This window comes from Cervus canadensis, chromosome 17 (assembly GCF_019320065.1).
Source record: "Cervus canadensis isolate Bull #8, Minnesota chromosome 17, ASM1932006v1, whole genome shotgun sequence".
Lineage (NCBI taxonomy): Eukaryota > Metazoa > Chordata > Mammalia > Artiodactyla > Cervidae > Cervus > Cervus canadensis.
This window is the reverse complement of record NC_057402.1, coordinates 20,427,980-20,449,081: the sequence shown is the minus strand read 5'-3', so window position 1 is coordinate 20,449,081 and position 21,102 is coordinate 20,427,980.

The window sequence follows — 21,102 nt, the reverse complement described above, 5'->3', positions numbered from 1 at the left end:
AGGGGACTGAGGTTGCAGAGCAAGTCATCACCCCAAATCCTGGAGAGCCACAGCTGAGAACTGAAGTTGGAAGCCACTGGGGCCATAAACTGGTAGAAACATTTATACGGTACTTTTGATGAATTTTGGAACAACAGACTGGTTCCAAGTTGAGAAATGAGAACATCAAGGCTGTATATTGTCACACTGCTTATTTAACTTATATGCAGAGTACATCATGAGAAATGCTGGACTGGATGAAGCACAGGCTAGAATCAAGATTGCTGGGAGAGACATCAGTAACCTCAGATACGCAGATGACACCAACCTTATGGCAGAAAGCAAGGAGGAACTAAAGAGCCTCTTGATGAAAGTAAAAGAGGAGAGTGAAAAAGCTGGCTTAAAACTCAACATTCAAAAAACCAAGATCATGGAAGATCAGTTCCATCACTTCACGGCAAATAGATGGGGAAACAATGGAAACAGTGAGAAACTTTATTTTGGGGGGCTCCAAAATCACTACAGATGCTGACTGCAGCCATGAAATTAAAAGATGCTTACTTCTTGGAAGAAAAGCTATGACCAAACTAGACAGCATATTAAAAAGCAGAGACATTACTTTACCGACAAAGGTCCATCTAGTCTATGCTATGGTTTTTCCAGTAGTCACGTATGGATGTGAGAGTTGGACTATAAAGAAAGCTGAGTGCAGAAGAATTGATGCTTTTGAACTGTGGTGTTAGAGAAGACTCTTGAGAGTCCCTTGGACTGCAAGGAGATCCAACCAATCCATCCTAAAGGAAATCAGTCCTGAATATTCATTGGAAGGACTGATGCTGAAGCTGAAACTCCAATACTTTGGCCACCTGATGTGAAGAACTGACTCATTGGAAAGGACCCTGATGCTGGGAAAGATTGAAGGTGGGAGGAGAAGGGGACAACAGAGGATGAGATGGTTGGATGGCATCACTGACTCAATGGACATGAGTTTGAGTAAACTCCGGGAGTTGGTGATGGACAGGGAGGCCTGGCGTGCTGCTGCAGTGCATGGGGTTGCAAAGAGTTGGACACGACTGAGCAACTGAACTGAACTGAACTTTGATGAATTGCTGGAGGCAGAATATGGACCAGCACAAGAGTGAGAAAATCCTGGGACTGCAGGGTCTTAGGAAGCCCTTATACTTGCATGAATTTCAACTCCAGAAACCTTACCAGTTTCTTCTCATCAGTAAAGAGCCAAGCAAAAGGACCTTGTGGTTATGGCAAGGGAGGGCCAAGCATAAGCATTGTGAAATATGCCAGAGTGCTTTCTGTAACAAAGACCTACTTTCCAGAGCTTTATCCCACCTGGAAGAAGGGCATCCCTTCCCTTCTAGCTTTCATCTCAATCATGGTTGGGAAAAGGAAGTTAAGAAATATACATGAAGGTCATAGACCAGCGGCCCAGGGTCACTGAAAGACTGAGATTTAATAATAAGATTATAAAATTCTATCCCTCCTGCTTTTCTTACAACCACCAACAGGATTCTAGTATAATAATAGTGAATTCAGCTGAAATAACTGTAACACTCAGACTCGGTTTAAGAATAAATTTTTAGTGAAACCCAAGGACAACAGAGGAAACAAAAAGATACTAGAGGAATTAGAGCCTCTGGTATCAACAGCTACAACATAAGTACACTCCAACTGCTAGCCAAATTAACATAAAAATTTACAGTAGGTCTATTTACTTCAGTTCCTATTACTTAATATATCAAGTTCAGCTTTCAACAACAAAAATACAAGATAAAAAGAACACACTCTGATGAGACAAAGCAAGCATCAGGATCAGATTCCAATATGACACAGATGTTGATTTTATCAGGCCTAGACTGGAATTGTAAATAACTAGCATTAACATACTAAAAAAAGAAAACAGTGGACAACATGCAAGAATAAATGGATGATATAAGCAGAAAGATAGAAACTAAGAAAGAATCAAAGGGAAGTGTTAGAAATCACAAACACTGTAACAGAAATGAAGCAAGCTTTTGATGGGCTCACTAGTAGACTGGACACAGCTGAAGAATCAGTGAGCTTGAAGATAGGTCAACAGATAACTCCAAGACTGAAATACAAAGAGAAAAGAGGGTTAAAAAAGAAAATACAACACAACATCCAAAAACTGTATGAAAATTTCAAAATGTATCGTATATAATAATCAAAATACCAGAGGGAGAAGAAAAACAGAGAAGGATAAATACTTGAAGTAATATTGGCTAAGAATTCCAAAATGAATGATGAGAACCCACAGATCCAGGGAGCTCAGAGATCATGAGGCAGGATAAATACCATATATATATATATACATATATATATATATATATATAATATTCATATAATATTCACAGACACACACACATACCCCCAGGCATATCATACTCACATCACAGAAAATCAAAGATAAAGAAAATCTTGAACAAGGCTAGAGGGATAAAAAATAAAAACAAATTGACCAAAGAGCATCTCTACTTATAGAAGAACAAGAATTACAGTGGAATTCTAGTCAGACACCATGCAAAAGTAGAGCAGCATGAACTATTTAGTGTTGAAAGAAAAAACCACCCATCTAGAACTTAATATCCATTAAAATTACCCTGCAAAAGTAAGGAGAAATAAAGACAGATGCCAAGAAAAATAAGCATAAGATATTGCTCCTGCTTCTAGCTCCACTCACCTTCAAAAGGGAGCAACCAAGGGACTAGAAGCTGGTTACTCTAACTGCAAACATCAGTCAAAGGGAGTGACAGAGAGTGAACCTGCATTGGGAAAGACAATCTCTATGACAGACGTGTCAAGAGAAGAGGATTGTTAGTGGAAGCAGGAAGTCAATGACAGAAGTGGGCTGGATAGGGAGTATGTAATTTGCATCTGGTGGCTTTTCTTGCTAGACTTCATCTCTTTGTGGTCACAGAGACTTTAAGCACCATTTGGACCTAACCTCTCCTTCAAGGAATATAAAATCTATAGATGTTCAGATAAATCTATAAATAACAGCAAAAATATCATATGGCTTTAGAAATTTGAATGCTAAATTGTGAGTTTTAAGTGATAATCTTTCAATCAAATTATTCAAAAAGTATTTATTTGGCTCCTAGTCTGTGTCAGGTACTCTTGCAATCTCAGGGAATTTTTAAAGTTATGGACACAAAAGCACAAATAAATAAGTAAACAAACAAGAAAGATATCAGATGCTGGTATAAGCTATAAGTAGAATTAAAATCAAGTGATATTACTGGTAATAGATGACAGAGAGTTGATAAAGTTTATAACCATATAAGTTGAGATTTAAATAACAAGAAGGAACTAGCTGTGAAAAGATCAGGGATTACATTTTTAAAAGAGAGAACAAATGGTGGAGTATGAAGAAGGTAACTGGATATATTAATACAAGCCTGGATTTCAAGGCAAAGGTCAGTACTGAACATGTAGACTGGTGAGGCATATGGATTGTATTTAAAGTCACAGACCTGGAGATTACTTGCGTGATGTAATGAGATTGACCAAAGGACTGAGCTTTCAAATACTCTAAATTTTCAAGGTTAAGAGCAGAAATACCAATAAAGATATTTGAGAAGGAATAGGGAATGATGTAGGAGGAAACCCCATTTTAACTCTGCTCAAAAGAAGCCCAAAGAAAACACATTTCAAAGTCATTAGCCCCAGAGAGACATGAAGGAAGACAAGAATATGGAAGTGACCTTTGGATCTGGCAATGTGGAGGTCACCAGGTATCTTGATGAGTGTAGCCTCTGTGGTGTGATGAGGACAAAAGCCTGGAGTGAGGTATGGAAGGATGTGAGGTGAGAATGTGTTGGAGATACTGATTCAAGAAGCTCTGTTGTGAAAGAGAAGAGAAAGATGGATAGTCTCCAAGGAGAACCTAGAGTAGAATGAAAAATCCATTCAAGTTTAGGAAGCCTCAAAGATTTGGTTTGAGCCAAACCACGTGAGAAGGACTGTGCGAGGAAAGGCAGAAGACCTATTTGAAAGCAGCCAGCCACTCTCTGTCTACTTCTGCCATCAGCTGTGGGCCAAGCTTCCTTTTTCTGAGGTGGTGTTCAACCTTTGGGGAAAGAAGATACAGGCCACCATATTTGTTTTTTGCTTACATTATGATAAGATCTTCCCCTCCTAAACACTAGGACATCTAAACAAGTGTTATGTACAATTTATACTAACAACCAAAGTTTCTTTTTTTAATTTAATTTTATTTTTGGCTGTGCTACGTCTTTGATGCTACATGCAGGCTTTCTCCAGTTGTGGCGAACAGCAGCTACTCTTCACGGTGGTGTGCGGCTTCTCACTGCAGTGGCTTCTCTTGATGTAGAGCACAGACTCCACGTACCTGGTCTTCAGTAGTTGTGGCTTACGGGCTCCAGAGCACAGGCTCAGCGTTGCATTGCATGAGCTCATTTGCTCCGCAGCATGTGGGATGTTCCTGAACCTGGAATTGAACCCATGTCCCCTGCACAGGCAGGCAGATTCTCAACCACTTAACCACTGAACCACCAAAGTTTCAACACCAATAAATGGCTCACATTTGGGGACACTGAGGGAAATGTGAGATTCTGTTAGCAGTAGCTTTGGAATCCGACCCATTTGCCCCTCAGTAGAAGTCTCCCCCCAACTTTTCTTAGCCAAGGAATCATCACAGAGACAATGAACAAACAGAATGCTTTAATAACTGGTATAGATAAGTAGATAGAAAGACAGATAAGACAGATTGTCAGGGAATGTTTAACAGTAGGATTCCTGTGTGGTGTTTCCCGTCTCTCATGAGCCCTCTGTTCCTTATCAGTTCCAGTCAGGAACGAGCGGAGTGGCACACCGCTCCAAGGACTGAGATAAAAGAGATGCAATGCATGCACAGGATTTTGTTCATTAGCTTTTCCATATGGTGAAAGGGATTATTTACGACCCTCTTTTGATATGGATTGTCTTTTGGCTTTATGGCCTCTATTACTCCTTGTTTCCTTGGTAACTTGTAAAGTCTGGCCTTTTGATCTTTATCTGAAGAAGCTACCTTGTAACACGGCATATGTACTGACACAAAGTTCAATAAAGCACCCTTGTTCCACTAGAGACTTGGGTCTCCAAGTCCTTCTTTCTCTCTTTCTGGCTGATTCTCTGGAGTGTGGAAGCCTGCAGAGCTCATTTTCCTGCCCGGGCTTTTCAAGACTTCTCAAGACTTCTTGAGAGGGCGCCCTGTGCCTACGTGAGCAGTACAAGCTCTGTCCTAGGGCTTTATTGGTTTTCTGCATAACCCAGGGAACATTAGCCTCTTTCCTTCTTTCACTTTCTTATCGTCGACTCCGGACCACCAGGTTCTGGTCCATTAAAGGACCACAACAGTAGATATCTATGCTAAGGAACTGGCTCATGAGATTGTGGAGGCTGACAAATCCAAAATCTGCAGGGTAGACCAGCAGGCTAGAGATGCAGGAAGGCGTTGATACTGCACTTCAAATCTGAAAGCCATTTGCTGCTGGCAAATTTCTCTCTTCTTTCAGGGTTGTCAGGGTTTTTTCTCCTAAGATCTTTAACTGATCAGATTAGGCTTTCTCACATTGTGGAGCGCAGTCTGCTTTACTCAATATCTATCTATGTAAAGGTTAATATTATCTACAAAATACTTTAACTGAAAGATCTAGAATAATGTTTGACTGACTATTTAGTTACCATGCCCTAACGAAATTGACACATAAAATGAACTAATCACATCACCTAAACCCACTGATTGGTGTTCTTCTAAGAAAGCTATGTGAAAATATAGAGACACACAGGAGAGAATGTCATGTGAAAACAGAGTGTCAACTTGGCACCCACACAGATCTTAAATTATACTGAATCTCCAAATAAAAACAAAAGCAAGGTCATACTTCCACCTGACATGATACAACTGTCCCGCATACACTAGAAATGCACTAATCTTTTCCCCAGAATTGGACTGGGGAGGGGCAGTACGTTTGCCACATAAAACCATTTTCTTTTAGCTGGTGAATTTTCAAACTTAGCTCTTACTTTCTGACCACAACATGAATACCACATAAATAAAAAAACTCATGAATTAGATTCAGAATTCCTCTTGCATTTTCTTCTCCATGTGGTATTTAAGCCCTTTGGGGGAAGGTACAGAAATCTGCACTTCAAAAAGGATACTTTATGAAAACAGCATGAATAGTAAGTATTGATAACTGACTGCAAGCTGGGAAAAAGCTAAATTGATAGCTGATATCAATGAATTTTCCACCTTTAAGATTGTGGTGGACTAGTAAAAAAAAAAAATTAAAGAATCCAATTTCTTGGAAGAAACTTGCCAATGGGAAAGGTATAATGCTGATAAACTTTGTACACTACTGACCATAAGCTTGCCTTCTGTCCTGGTTCATACATATTGCTGCCCTATAGAATTTTTAATGATATCCAGATCTCTTGCTTGGTAAATATAAGTTCTAATATTGTTTCTATAAGAGGATTTAGATACACTGTGTTCCTTGCAAACAAGAGCTGGCCAAATCATATTTGTGGAAAGAATATAAAAAATAAGGGAACTGGAAATAAAAAGTGTTGGTGAAAATGTGGAGATAAAGGAGCACTTACACACCATTGGTAGGAGTGTTAAGTTGGTGTAGACACTATGGAAAACAGTATGGAGATTCCTCAAAATACTAAAAAGAGAACTACGATATGATCCAGCAATTCCACTCCTGAGTATTTATCTGAAGAAAATAAAAAGCACTAATTAGAACAGATATATGCATGCCCATATTCACTGCAGCATTATTTACAATAGCCAAGATATGGAAACAAACCATGTCCAATGGTAGATGAATGGATAAAGAAAAAAATATATAAAAACATATATATACACACATATACAATGGAAAATTATTCTGACATAAAAGAGAATGTGGGGCATCCCAGGTGGTAAAGAACCCACCTGCCAATGAAGGAGACATAAGAGAAGTGGGTTCGATCCCTGGGTCAGGAAGATCCCTTGGAGGAGGGCGTGGCAGGCCACTCCAGTATTATAGCCTGAAGAATCCCATGGACAGAGGAGCCTGGCAGGCTACAGTCCATGGGGTTGCAAAGAGTCAGACACGATTGAAGTGATTCAGCATGCACACAAAAGAGAATGTAATCTTGCCATTTGCAACAACATGGATAGACCTTGAGCACTGGGCTAAGTGAAAGAAATCAGAGAAAGATAAATATTGTATGATTTTACTTATATGTAGAATTTAAAAACAAAGAAACAAAAAGCAAATAAACAAGTGAACCCTGGTAGTCCAGTGGTTAGGACTTGGTGCTTTTATTGCAGAGGGTATGGGTTTGATCCATGGTGGGGGAACTTCCCATATGCCACCTGATAGGGGAAAAACAAAACAAAACAGAAAACAACTGAACAAACTGGTGATTGCCAGAGGCAAGGAGTAGGGAGTGAGAAAAATGGGTGAAGGGGACAAATTTTCAGTTATAAGTAAGTCATGGGATGTAATGTACAGCATGGTGACTACAGTTTAATATTGTGTTGCATATGTGAAAGTTGCTAAGAGAATATATTTAAAAGTTCTCATCACAAGAAAACAACTTATAACCATGTGGTGACGGATGTTAACAAGACTTATAGCAAGGATCATTTCATAAAATATACAAAGACTGAATCATTATGTTGTATATCTAAAACTATCAAAATAAAATGTTTCGTCAATTTTACCTTAATTAAAAAATACTAACAATATATGTAAACATAAATATTTTTATTTCAAAAACTATATTAAAGAACTATAAATTTTTCTTTCTTTTTTTTGGCCATACCATAGGGCTTGAGGAAACTTAGTGCCCCAACAAGGGAGAAGGCCATGTCAAAACAGAGGCAGAGTTTTAAGTCATGTATCCAAAAGTTAAGGAATGCCAAGGTTTACTGACAACTACCAGAAGCGAGAAGAGGCAAAGAAGGATTTTTTTCTAGAAACTTTGAAGGGAACACGGCTCTACTTTCATTTCAGACTTCTAACCTCCAGAACCATGAGAGAATATATTTCTGTTGTACTTAACAATCCAGTTTGTGGCAATTTGTTATAGCCGCCCTATAAAATTAATATACTATTTTTCAAAATAATAATTAGAAACCAGGATCTATAATTTATAGTTTTAAAAACTATTAATATTTATTAGGTTTTTAACTTACAGTAGTAATGTAGGCTCAGCTTAATAAATTAAAATATGGAAATTTATAAAGTTTAAAGTAAAATTATAATATAGAAATTTATAAAGTTAAAAGTAAAAGCCCCATATTTACATCCTAGATCCTGCTCCTGCATATTTACGATTTTTGCCTTTTCTACGAATATATGCATAAGCACTTTTTTTAGCAAACATGGGATCATCCTATACATGATGTTTTTCAGCTTGTTTTTCTCCAATAGCTATACTATGAAATATGTGATGGGCATCTTTACCTGCCAATATACAGATATCAACATCATTCTTTTAATAGGCTGCTACTATAGCTACCGTCTCATAATTCACATTTTACTCAATATACATTTACTATCAGCTGTGGGCTAGGTATGAAATTCCTGTTTCCAAGGAGAAGAAGAGATAAATAAGTAAAAAAGGATGTGTATTGCAGTGTGATAAATGTTTCAATAGGCACAAGCATAGAGGGCTATGGGCGGGGGGGGAGAAGGTGCTTCAGGCACAGGGAGCAGAGTGTACAAATGACAGGAGATATGAAGAAATAATCCTTTAGGGCAAAACGACCAGCATCTCATCATTCTCACAAGTGATTGCAAAGGAAGAGTGATCTATACATGAGCTCTGGAAGGTTAAACCTGGTCAATTTTCCCGGGTATAAATAGACTCATTTCAAGAAGGGTATGTAAAATTATTTAATGATCAAGTTGGCTCAACACAATGCACTATGTGGCCTGAGTACTTAATTAAACAAGTATGGTTTGTTCCCCTGGTACTTTAAAAGATGTACACTTCATTATCACATGAGTCTTAGCCACTGGCACATGGACCCTAATGAATCATTAGATTTCCAGGAAGCTTGCTCAAGGATGCAGCTCTGAGGCGGGGCCCCAGACAGGTACTGTCCTAGAAGATGAGGCCAAACAGCATCGCTAGAGTGATCTTAACAATGTTGAGGAAGCTAAAGGCAACATCCTCAAGCTTAATCTAAGTGAACCCCATAGAAGGATGATGTATTACCAAAGGACAGAAGGAAATGATTAGCCTTAATGAAGCACTTCGTAGTTTATGCAAATTGGATTTGATTCACCACTGATCTTGGACTCAAAATTCCCAGTGACTTCTAGCTAATCAACTTTAATCAGAGGCATGCCTAATGGGCCTTTTATCCGAGGTCTTGATGTACTGCCTGGCTTCATTATTAGGTGATGGGGTGGGAGGGCAAATGCCTACAATTTGGAATGTAGGGGGGGCAGAGGAGATGCCAGTTCACCTTCCCTTCGGTAATGCCTGAAATCTTCCTTCGGCCTCATCTTCTCCATTCCAGTAACCAGAGGAGAAAGCAGATCCGCTTTCTCTTCCTTTAATGAAAAAGTGCTCAGTTGCAGCAGTGAATAACTAGGGTAGATCCCCCAAATTAATGTGTTAATACAAAGAGAACATCCCGATTCCTCATTTTGCAGATCTTCGGAGCAGAACTGGCTTTATTAGAGTCTCGGGCTGCAGAGCTGCAGCACCACAAGGAGATGGAAGAGAAGAACGTCAACCTTCCTTTTCAGACAGTTTTATCTCACCTGATTTTTGTTTTAAAGTCTAAAATAACTGTGGTGGAAGTGGTTATTACGTTTTTAAGGATAAACCATCACAGAATTCTCCCCTAATGGCTGATGCCTCAGTAGCTATTTGGAAAACTTTTATTAAGGGTGCTGGCTAAATGCTATCTGCTCTTGCACCTGGCAGTCAGTCTGAACATGTCTGTGCCAAAGGGGTCCTGACTGGGACCAGCATTTCATCCAGTTACAAAAGTAGTTTATCAGCTGTAGGAATGGGGAAACTCTCAGCCAGCTCAGGCTTGCCTCATACAATCTCTCCTTCCTAGTCTTAAAAATTTTTCCACTTAGCAGATTCCGCTTCCTGGCTTTGTTGCTGAATCAGCCGATGAGAACTAATTTCATGTCTCCTTTGAATCCTGTCAATCCAACTTATTTTGAGGAAGAGAAAATGGGAGGGTCAGTCAAAGCAGTCACATCTCACAGTTCCTCAGACAGCTCTTCAAGAGGAACTCAATTAAATCACATTTCATTCACTGAGATTCATTCAGAGCACAGAAGTTGGGGAAGCTGGGTCAGTGGAGGAAGCTGGCCAAGTCAGTTCCGAAGAGCTCCCCGGAGAGAAACCTGGCCTTGTGTGACTTCTGCCAGGGATGTCTCCCACAAACCAGTTCCAATTCCACAAGCCAGTACAATTTCAAAAGCCAGTGTATAGTTACCAACTTTTTATTTGGCCTGATTAGCAAATCAAAGAAAATCAACTGCCACCTACTACTGCAATCCTTTCAGAAAAGGACATTTTTAAAAAGCAAAACAACAGGAAATTCTTAACTAAGTTATAAAAATTGAAATGTAAAATTAGGATTATGAAAAGCTCATTTTGCTTTCCTTGTTTTTTCCATTTTCTTCCAATTGCTGAAACTTTCCCACAGTAAAGTGCCCTAGAGGACAAGAACAGCTGTTTCCCTCCTGACTAAAAGAAGACAAATAAGGAGGAAAATGTGACAAATGAATCAGAGTGTGACTTGTCACGCTGGTCTGTGTGTGTCCTCAGCAAACAAACACACCCAGGCACAACTAGAGACTTTTCTTTGTCCAATGACCACTCACTACTCCCATCTCCCACCACAGGACCCCTTCTGAATGCCTCTCAGTTCAGTTCAGTCTCTCAGTCATGTCCGACTCTTTGCGATCCCGTGAACTACAGCACGCCAGGCCTCCCTGTCCATCACCAACACCCGGAGTTTACCCAAACTCATGTCCATTGAGTCAGTGATGCCATCCAACCATCTCATCCTCTGTCGTCCCCTTCTCCTCCTGCCCTCAATCTTTCCCAGCATCAGGGTCTTTTCAAATGAGTCAACTCTTCACATCAGGTGGCCAAAGTATTGGAGTTTCAGCTTCAGCATCAGTCCTTCCAATGAACACCCAGGACTTATCTCCTTTAGGATGGACTGGTTGGATCTCCTTGCAGTCCAAGGGACTCTCAAGAGTCTTCTCCAACACCACAGTTCAAAAACATCAATTCCTCGGCACTCAGCTTTCTTTACAATCCAACTCTCACATCCATACATGACCACTGGAAAAACCATAGCCTTGACTAGATGGACCTTTGTTGGCAAAGTAATGTCTCTGCTTTTTAATATGCTGTCTAGGTTGGTCATAACTTTCCTTCCAAGGAGTAGGTGTCTTCTAATTTCATGGCTGCAATCACCATCTGCAGTGATTTTGGAGCCCCAAAAATAGTCAGACATTGTTTCCACTGTTTCCCCATCTATTTGCCATGAAGTGATGGGACTGGATGCCATGATCTTAGTTTTCTGAATGCTGAGTTTTAAGCCAGCTTTTTCATTCTCCTCTTTTACTTTCATCAAGAGGCTCTTTAGTTCCTCTTTGCTTTCTGCCATAAGAGTGGTGTCATCTGCACATCTGAGGTTATTGATATTTCTCCTGGCAATCTTGATTCCAGCTTGTGCTTCATCCAGCCTAGCGTTTCTCATGATGTACTCTGCATATAAGTTAAATAAGCAGGGTGACAATATACAGCCTTGACGCATTCCTTTTCCTAGTCTGTAGTTCCATGTCCAGTTCTAACTGTTGCTTCCTGACCTGCATACAGGTTTCTCAAGAGGCAGGTCAGGTGGTCTGGTATTCCCATCTCTTTAAGAATTTTCCAGTTTATTGTGATCCACACAGTCAAAGGCTTTGGTATAGTCAATAAAGCAGAAATAGATGTTTTTCTGGAACTCTCATTTTTTTTGATGATCCAGCGGACGTTGGCAATTTGATCTATGGTTCTTCTGCCTTTTCTAGAACCCCACATTCCATCCTGTCTTTCTAATATGATATTATGATATTAACAAATTTTGAGAGATAAACTTTATCTACAAGCCAATGTATACAAGAGAAAAAAAAAGTTACACTGTTTCTATTGCAAGACATTCATACTCTGTAATAAAATTGCAGTGTTCTCTCAAATATGTAAGTTTTCTTTAGAGAAGCTTTAACCTTTTCAGTACGGATATTCACTGCCGACAGCTCTGTCGCAGGGGCGCCTGACGCCATTTATCACCTCCCTGCTAGTACCATCTGGGCTACTGCTGTCACTTCCTGGGCTGGGTACCATGGGGCAAGGGAAGTAAGCATCACAAATCGCCTGCATTCGTCCTTTGGACAAGTTATTCAACCTCTCTGAGACTCTCCGATCTGTAATGAGGAGAAACCAACCCTTGTCAACTCAGAGCATTATTATGAAGACCAGATAAGACATATAAAAATACCTTATAAACTGTGAAATTACCTGCACAGAAGAGGTATTATTGATACTGCTTTTCAGCACAAAGAAGTGATGAAAAACCAGTAATAATATTTTAAAAATAACTTTCTGAATAATAATAAAAAATGATGATGATGAAAATGATGAGAGCAATGAGAAGCAAAAATAAGAAAATAACATCTCTTAAGGGCTTTCTTTGGGCTAGCTGTTATTCTAGGCACTTTTTATGGTTTTTTTTCACACAATCCCCACAACAATCACATGAGGTAGACACTAATGGCATCCCAGTTTATTAATGAGGAAACTAAATTCTAGAGTATTCAATAGCCCTGCCTACTTCACACAACTAGCATAAAGCAGAATGACATCCCAGCCTTGGTTCTGTCTGATTGCAAGGTTTAGCAAAATTTTCTAAAGTCACAAAAAGACCCTTTAAATCAAGACTTAGGAGAAAAAGAAACAAATAAGCAGAGCTTGGCCTAGATATTAAAGCAGATGGTATAATACTGATTGATGAGAGAAAAGAAATAGAAATATTCAACTATTTTGCTTCCCTTCATACCATTAAGAATAATAATTGTCAGATTGGAAATGGTAGAATAAATACTATTAAAAGAAAGCCAAAAACAAAAATTGAATTTTGATAATGAAAGGAGCCTCAAAAAATTATACAGTCTAATCATACTGTTAGAAAAAACGCCGCGGGAGGAAAAAAGCCGCCTCTAAGGACCAGTGGTAAAGGCCTTTATTAAGCGTCGCTCTCAGGCAGAACTCCCGGGGGTGGGTGAGTGAGGAGAGGAAGGGAGTCTGCGAGGTATGAGGGGTGGGGAGGGGTTTTATAGTGATGGCCAGCGTCCAAGCCAGGTCTTCCCATATAAGGAAGAAAGCGCGGGCTACAGCGGCGGCGGTTGGTGTCCAAGGGCTCCGTGTCGGCACCTGATTGGACCAGGCTGCAGGGGCCGGCCCCTGGAAGTTTAGCCAGCCTCCGGAATTTGCCTTGCGACACTTTTCCGGGGCATGCCTCAACGTGACCGACCTTTCACATACAGTCCAATGTTTTTGGTTTACAGATTAAAAAAAAATGCAATTAAGTGTCTTGCTCTGTCACGAGTATATGGCAATGCTTGGGTAGAACTAGTCTCCTGGCTCCTGCCTGGTTTAATGCTCTTTTTCATCTACTCCAGTTGAGTGATAACAATTAAGCAAAGTCCCTGGTTTCTAATGAATGAAATCACACAAAGTATTGAAAAACAGAAATACAAAATGTCTGATGGCAATTTTTGAAACCATGGGAAATGAGAAATATATTAGAAGATAGGAGTTATTCTTAAACTGCATAGCAACTAGAATAAGCACTGTTAATTCATGAAAAGGTTGCACTTGCTCTGCAGCAGAATGTTGTCTTAAGCAGCAAAAGAATTCATACTTCATTTAGCTGTATACCTAGAGAGTTTCTTAAATTTAAAATGCTATGAAAATTAATTGAAGATGGGTACTCCTTTACTCAGCTAAAAGAACTGTATGTATCTCATTATATATACACTTAGATCTATTACTTGCCATGATTAAAAGAATCATTAACCATTTTTAAATAAAGTTTAATAGAAATAATTAAAAATTAATGCTGCCAATTTAGTTATTTCCTATAATGGCAACAATTACTGTAGGGTTGAAATGATTTTCAATTTTATAATAAATTATTTGGCCACCCCATTTATCATTGTATGTCCAAGGTACAAATTAATAGACTCAGGTTATTGTCTTGCTCTGGCCACACTATATAGAGCTCCCCTTATAAGAGGTCATTCAGCATAAGCATCAGGCTTTTTTATTTTCTTTATTTTCACCAATGGAACAGTATAAGCCCAGCTTTACATTTCAAACCTCATCAGTGGTGGAAAGAAAATCACAGAAACAGAATAGCATAATCAATGTAGGGCTTGCCTTTTGTTTTTCTTTTCAAAATATTTTAGAAGATAAAGCATGCCTTTATCAATTGGCAGCCAAACACTCCTCTAACTGAACTTTATGATACCTGCCTATGCAAAAAAAAAAAGTCTCTTACCAGTTACCAGCTTCTCTTAACCCCCAATTTCTCCCCAAATTGAATTCTGACATACTATTTGGCCTCTCTTTTAAGTTAAACCATTGTAATATTTACAGTGATTGTTATATGGTCATCCTCCCTATTTTGTGAAAAGCCACCCAGATCTTTTGGTATTCTGTAGAAACAGATGGCAGTCAGCAGACTTGCTAAGGACTTAAGCCTGGGAGGCAGACTCGCAGATAGCTCTGAAGGACTGCTGGGGGGCGGGGCGGGGGGGGGGGGGGCCGAAGAGGTAAGGGAGGAGCCAGGATATACAGGAGTTTTTGCAGCAAAAAGCAGGTAATTGGAACATCAAAAGATAACTGTTAGTTAAAGGAAAAACAAAGATCTCAGGTTAATGATTTTAGCACTTTTCTATGTGTGGGAAGATATAAGCACATGGGCTCATTGAAATCATCCCTTTGATATGCACCTTAACTATCTAGGGCCAGTATCCTGTTTTTTTCCATCGTGAATCCCCTCAGGGTGCAAGACTTGGGGAGAAGGGGGTGCTGCAGTGGCTGATGGCTTGATGCCTGCAACATCCTTTGTTTACTGGTATAGCAGGCAACAATTCTTGTCCATACTATGCTGCTATTTTACAAACCATCTGTCTCAGGATATTATTTTCTTAGTTTGGGATGAGCATTGCTTTTCAGGGAAACTCACTGATGGGGGTCAGGGCAGGCTGCCCCCAAATATGCCACTCTGGCATATTATTAATTACTTTGAATTAAAGTTACTTAAGAAATAGCCAATGCAAGACGGACAGTCTGATCCTCCTCTGTCTGCCTGAAAGCAGGAAATAAATCTCCTATTTGAAAGCTACCCTCTCTAGACCAGGAAGTAAAGAGACATCTTTATCACTAGAGAAAGGAAGTTCAAGGCCAAGACAGCTGTATACACAAACCTTATTTACTAATCTACTACCCCAAACCCAAACCCCTTTGTCTTGTCAGTTCACAAATTTATTGCTTCGTTGTCTAAAATGTATAAAAGCTGCCAGCTCTGGTTATTTCTTTGGGTCCTATGAAAGCTCCATGTGTACAAAATTAAATTTGTGTTTTTTTCCTCCTGTTAATATGCCTTGTGTCAATGTAATTGTTAGACCAGCCAGAAGAATCAAAAGGAATGGGGGAAATTTTCCCCTCCCCAGTATTATCATCATCTGCTTATGAACTCACCTAAGTCACGGTTTTAGCAACTAATTTCTCTCAAGTGACATCAGGACAATTCTGTGTAAACTGGAAAACAACCATCCATGAAGACCCCACTTCATGCCCCCGTGCTGCTGTTCAGGCCTAGGGCAGTGGCTGAAGAGATATTTGTGCTGATTTCAGGGCCAATATGATGGCCACAGTCTCATTTTCAAAAGATATAAAGTAAACTGACTGCTGATTTTTTTTATTAAGGCTTTTATATTGGTTAGGCAGTAATTAATTAACTGATATGAAAATTAATCAGAAGACTGAAAAAATAACATATCTTAACATCAACAGGCATTTTTACACAGTTTTACAGGGTAACCTGGGCTTCCCAGGTGGCGCTAGTGGTAAAGAATCCACTTGCCAATGCAGGAGACATAAGAGACATGGGTTCAATCCTTGGCCAGGAAGATCCCCTGGAGGAGGGCATGGCAACCCACTCCAGTATTCTTGCCTGGAGAATCCCATGGACAGGAGCCTGGCAAGCTACTATCCACAGGGTCGCAAAAAAAATTGGACACAACTTAGCAACTAAACAGCAGCAGCTTATGGTAACCTTACATAACAGACAGAAACATTTAGATAACAAAACATTTAGGTGAATTCTTAGCTGATTGAATGACTCTTTCCAAATATTAATACTGTTGCTCCAGGGCCTCTGAGGGCTTCCCAGGTGACGCTAGTAGTAAAAAAATCCACCTGCCAACGCAGGAGACATAAGAGATGTTGGTTTGATCCTGGGTTGGGAAGATCCCCTAGGGGAGGGCATGCAACCCACCCCAGTATTCTTGCCTGAAGAATCCCATGGACAGAGGAGCCTGGCGGGCCATGGTCCACAGCAGCAAAGAATCAGACATGACTGATGTGATTTAGCACACAGCACGGCCTCCAAGTTGTGCCCTTGACTCAGCTCTGTTAACATGTTTAATTAATAATCATATATTAAACCTTACTCTTGGCTAGGGAATTTTAAGCACCTTTATATGTTAATAATTTATTCCTCACAAAAAATCTATGAAGTAGGTACTATTTTATCCTCCATTGTAAAGATGAAGAACTGACAGTGAAAAAGGTAAGGGCATCCACCCAAGATACACAGCTAATACATAGATTTAACTATTTTTCCCAGGCCATCTGACTCCAATCCAGGCTTATTTCTACCCTACTCTCCTGCCTCCCTACCAACTATGCATATATCTAGAAGTCAGACTAAGTTTCTACACAGCATACAACCAAGAGAACTGGCTAATTTGTTGAACGACAGAACTGAGACAAGTGGAAACTAATCAGATAAAATTCAAACAGGATAGAAATGTTAAACCTGAATTTAGATTCAGCAAAATCAATTCCATACATATAAAAAGAAGTCCTTTTGTAAAAATGTATGTAAAAAATATCAAGTTGTTTCAGGTGACAAAAAGCTAAATATGAATCAGTGAAAATGTTAGTTGCTCAGTGGTATCTGACTCTTTGTGACCCTATGGACTGTAGCCTGCCAGGCTTCTCGGTCCATGGGATTCTCCCAGGCAAGAATACTGGAGTGAGTAGCCATTCCCTTCTCTGGAGGACCTTCCCAACCTAAGGATCAAACCCAGGTCTCCCACATTGCAGGCAGATTATTTGCCATCTGAGCCACCATGGAAGCCCATAATATGAGTCAAGAGTGCTTCTATTGAAAAATGTACCTGCGTGTGTATCCAGATCAGGGGACACTCTACTGCACCTTTCAGCAGTCAGACCATCTCCACACGACTGAGTTGTGATCTGATAACTCATTTTAAGACAGATTTTGGTCATTTGGAATGTGTTCAGAAAAACCTGGTTAAGATAGTAAAGAAATCTCATCATAGGCCTGATGGTTAAATAAAATATATTATGTTTGATGACAAAAATCTTAGGATGGGCAGAGAGGAAAGGAAGTTATCATAATCCACATAGATAGAATTTAATATTTGCTGATTATAAGATAGCTCCAATGAAAAAGAGAATGGTTATTCTGCATTGTTCCAAAAAGACAAATCGGGATCAATGAGACAAATTTACAGGCAGCTAACTTTCAGTACAACGCACAAGGAAGAAGTTTCTCATAAGTACAGTTACTTAAAAGTTAAACGATTGACAAGAAGTGGACAAAAGAAATCCTTATGGGACTGTGCTGGTAGTCCAGTAGTTAAGAATCCGCCCTTCAATATAGGAGATGTGGGTTCAATCCCTGGTCAGGGAATTAAGATCCCACATGCTGGGGAACTAAGGCCACACGCTGCAACTCCTAAGTTTGCATGCCACAACTAGAGAGTCTGTGCACTGCAAGGGCAATCCCACATGCTGCAACTAAGGCCTGACACAGCCAAACAAATAAATATCAAAAAATAAGTCTTTACATACTAGATACATACACTCACTTGTGCATATATGAGTTAAATAGGTTGATATATAGGATTTGTTTTAAAACAGAACAAGAAAATGTGGATGGGAGATAGCTGGAACATGAACAGCCAAACATTCACCATTGTTTAAGCTAGATGTTGCATCCTCAGAGACTACTTGCATCATTCTTTCTACATCTGTATGTAATTGAAATTTTTACTTGTACAAAAGAAATACATTGCCTCGGAGGGGTAGTGAGGTCCCTGTTTTTGGATACACTCACACAGGGACTAGATGTTCACTTAGAAAGGATATCACAGAGTAAACAGGATGCTGGGCTTCAAGGATCTTGGTAAGATTCTGATTATGTAAAGGAAGCTAGCACAGCAATTTGTAAAGTAATTCAGAGAAGGTAAACTCTACCCAGCCTCTGTTATTATTAACAGATTTTTGCTGCCTGCTCATCATGTCTCCTACCCACTACCCTCTTTTGCTTTCTGGATCGCCTATCTCCTCCCTGGAGATCTGGGTGCTATCAAGGTCAATTACTACAAAGCAGAAACTCACAAAGTAAGCCTATAGCTGAGAAACTCAAAGCGGTCAGAGAACCTTCAACTGACAACTTTCTCAAACATGAAACTTTCACATATAAAAACAGATTACTCTTTGAAGAAAGAGTCAAAACATTTTTAACTTCCTTACAGCTACCCTCTTGAAATCCACCACTAGTTAATCATGAGGAATCTCAAAATGGAATGCAAGGGCTCAGTTCAGTCCAGTCGTTCAGTCGTGTCCAACTCTTTGTGACCCCATGGACTGCAGCACTCCAGGCTTCCCTGTCCATCACCAACTCCCGGAATTTACTCAAACTCATGTCCATTGAGTCAGTGATGCCATCCAACCATCTCATCCTCTGTTGTCCCCTTCTCCTGCCTTCAATCTTTCCCAGCATCAGGGTCTTTTCAAATGAGTTAGTTCTTCATATCAGGTGGCCAAAGTATTGGAGTTTCAGCTTCAACATCAGTCCTTCCAATAGCAAAGGCTATTGGATTCTTTTTTTTTTTTTTTTTTTTTTTTTATTTTTTTTTTTTTTTTTTTATTAGTTGGAGGCTAATTACTTCACAACATTTCAGTGGGTTTTGTCATACATTGATATGAATCAGCCATAGATTTACACGTATTCCCCATCCCGATCCCCCCTCCCACCTCCCTCTCCACCCGATTCCTCTGGGTCTTCCCAGTGCACCAGGCCCGAGCACTTGTCTCATGCATCCCACCTGGGCTGGTGATCTGTTTCACCATAGATAGTATACATGCTGTTCTTTTGAAACATCCCACCCTCACCTTCTCCCACAGAGCCCAAAAGTCTGTTCTATACATCTGTGTCTCTTTTTCTGTTTTGGCATATAGGGTTATCGTTACCATCTTTCCTAAATTCCATATATATGTGTTAGTAATGTGTATGTTCTTTCTTTATCTTTCTGGTTTACTTCACTCTGTATAATGGGCTCCAGCTTCATCCATCTCATTAGGACTGGTTCAAGTGAATTCTTTTTAACGGCTGAGTAATATTCCATGGTGTATATGTACCACAGCTTCCTTATCCATTCATCTGCTGATGGGCATCTAGGTTGCTTCCATGTCCTGACTATTATAAACAGTGCTGCGATGAACATTGGGGTGCACGTGTCTCTTTCAGATCTGGTTTCCTCAGTGTGTATGCCCAGAAGTGGTATTGCTGGGTCATATGGCAGTTCTATTTCTCATTTTTTAAGGAAATTCCACACTGTTTTCCATAGTGGCTGTACTAGTTTGCATTCCCACCAACAGTGTAAGAGGGTTCCCTTTTCTCCACAGCCTCTCCAGCATTTATTGCTTGTAGACTTTTGGATAGCAGCCATCCTGACTGGCGTGTAGTGGTACCTCATTGTGGTTTTGATTTGCATTTCTCTGATAATGAGTGATGTTGAGCATCTTTTCATGTGTTGTTAGCCATCTGTATGTCTTCTTTGGAGAAATGTCTGTTTAGTTCTTTGGCCCATTTTTTGATTGGGTCATTTATTTTTCTGGAATTGAGCTGCAGGAGTTGCTTGTATATTTTTGAGATTAATCCTTGTCTGTTTCTTCATTTGCTATTATTTTCTCCCAATCTGACGGCTGTCTTTTCACCTTATTATAGTTTCTTTTGTAAGTGGCAAAAGCTTTTTATAGTTTCATTAGATCCCATTTGTTTAGTTTGCTTTTATTTCCAAGATATTCTGGGAGGTGGGTCCATAGAGGAATCTTGCCTGCTGTGATTTATGTCGGAGATGTTTTGCCTATGTTTTCCTCTAGGAGTTTCATAGTTTCTCGTCTACATTTAGATCTTTAATCCATTTTTGAGTTTATTTTTGTGTACGGTGTTAGAAAGTGTTCTAGTTTCATTCTTTTACAAGTGGTTGACCAGTTTTCCCAGCACCACTTGTTAAAGAGGTTGTTTTTTTTCCATTGTATATCCTTGCCTCCTTTGTCAAAGATAAGGTGTCCATAGGTTCGTGGATTTATCTCTGGGCTTTCTATTCTGTTCCATTGATCTATATTTCTGTCTTTGTGCCAGTACCATACTGTCTTGATGACTGTGGCTTTGTAGTATAGTCTGAAGTCAGGCAGGTTGATTCCTCCAGTTCCATCCTTCTTTCTCAAGATTACTTTGGCTATTCGAGGTTTTTTGTATTTCCATACAAATTGTGAAATTATTTGTTCTAGTTCTTTGAAAAAAAAATACGTTGGTAAAGCTTGATAGGGATGCATTGAATCTATAGACTGCTTTGGGTAGAATAGCCATTTTGACAATATTGATTTTTCCAATCCATGAACACGGTATGTTTCTCCATCTGTTTGTGTCCTCTTTGATTTCTT